This window comes from Astatotilapia calliptera, chromosome 11 (assembly GCF_964374335.1).
Source record: "Astatotilapia calliptera chromosome 11, fAstCal68.1, whole genome shotgun sequence".
In the NCBI taxonomy this organism is placed as follows: domain Eukaryota; kingdom Metazoa; phylum Chordata; class Actinopteri; order Cichliformes; family Cichlidae; genus Astatotilapia; species Astatotilapia calliptera.
Window position 1 is genome coordinate 30801287 of NC_137432.1, and position 2084 is coordinate 30803370.

Genomic DNA, 2084 nt, shown 5'->3' on the forward strand with positions numbered 1-2084 from the left:
ATTTCAAATGAGAAACAACTTTTGGCTCACTGATTCTTTTGGTCAACATTTCCCTTTCTTAAATGTGATTGCACATTATTGATTTAAATTATTCTTGAATTTTGAAATTAAAGAAGATTAAGTGACTACCTGCTGGATTAATTAGACCTTGGAATACATGCAAGACCACGGTGTGTGTCATTATGCCATACAATATGGATTTTATGGAATTTATTGCCCCGGGGTCAAGTTATTGGGAGCTAGACTCTGCAGATTACCCTTTTCAGACATATCACACAGCAAATATATTAGTCATGGCCCAGCCTCAGCTCTATGTGCATAATCAGTTTTTATTGCTCACGTCCAAGCCATCAGGAATTTGTCTGTTTTGCAGATTTCTACAGTAGTTAACCTACAGTACATACAGTGGGTTGGTAGAAGGGTCAGGATATGTGGAAGCTTAAGTTCTTATAGTGTCATGCATGTGGGTTATGAAAACTATGCGGGAGGAAATAGAAATCTCTGGAATAAGCAACTTTCTAGATTTATTACAAATCTGTTTAAAATACACTATAAAATAGGGTAGAGGCATATTGAATCCCCTATAATTTGTTCACTCATTCACTTTATCTCACATTAATGGTTTTTACTGTGTCCAGTGACACTCAAGTGCCCAGCAGTGAATACAAAGTTGTTCTTGCTGCTCCCCTGTAACATTTAAAGATCTCATAGAATAATTAAATGTATAGGCTTTGCTAATAAATATGCAACATGAACTAGGACACTCTAGGGTCAAAGAGCTAACCTGTGAGTGGAAAAACTGGTTTATACAGTATGACCCTTGGATTGTTTTCTTATTTAACAGTTTATTATTGTTTATTGCAGATATTTAGCATCCACTTTTTGTGTAATATTTTATTTGATTGTATTTGATGGTTTGGGCCCCGAGAAGACTAGCAACCACTGTTGTGGAAGCTAATGGGGTTCCTTATAAATAAACTAATAAACAAACATGTTTATTTTTAGTAATTACAAATTCCATGAACATTGCTTAATTTTTGGATGGTGATCTCATGACCTCAAGCACTTATAACATGCTAAAACTACTAGCTTACCTCAATATTTGGTCGCTAAAGTTACATTTACAATCATATTCCAGCTTTGTGGCGCTTTAGTCTCTTACAGCATTCGTTTTGATACACATATTACTATATGGCTCAACATCACTACTCTTGAGCTCTTTGCCAAAACAAAAGCTCAGAGAAAAATATTTATTAAACACCAAATTAGCTAGTGAGCACATAGACGGACTTTGCAATTTGTAATTGACATTCAAATTGCCACTGATGAATTAGTCACATCAATTTGTGTCCAAAGTGAAGAAACAAACAACAGGAAGTCAGATAACCACAATATCATTATGCAAGAATACTGACTAATTATATTTTGAGATGTTATCTTGTAATTATGTGACACACAGTTTGTGAAATGAGATGCAGATCTCCCAAGATTCTAGCATAAATCATCAGAAAATGTGTCACTTTTTTCCTTCTTTGGAGATCCAGACATGATTGTGAGTGGTAATGTTTTGAGACTACAGCTGAATGCTAATTTTATTGAGTCTGCTGGAAATCTGGGTTAGACTGCAGGCATTAGCCCTTAATAAGGGCATTATATATTAGAGCATTTCGTCAGATTCTTGTGGAATTGTTCCTCCCCCTAGTGGCCATAAATGTCAATTATTGACTCTTTAACCGTCGACGCTATGGGAGAAGAAGAACATTTAATGTCATGCTGCAGTGGGGTGAAAAGAGGTAAGAGATGAATAATTGCATGGTGTATCACGTGAAGTCCCGCATAAGTAAGGTATGATTCCGCTCACCCGATTGAGCCCTAACTATAAACTTTATCAAAAGGAAAGTTTTAAGTCTTAAAAGTTGAGACCTCACTTTATATGTCAGGAGAACTATTTTAAACTTAGCATATATTCTGGAATTAGCAGGGAGCCAATGACGAGAAGCCAGTATTTAAGAAATATGACCTCTCTTTCTTGCACCTGGTCACACTCTCCCTGCAGCGTTTTGGATTAATTGGAGGCTTTTTAG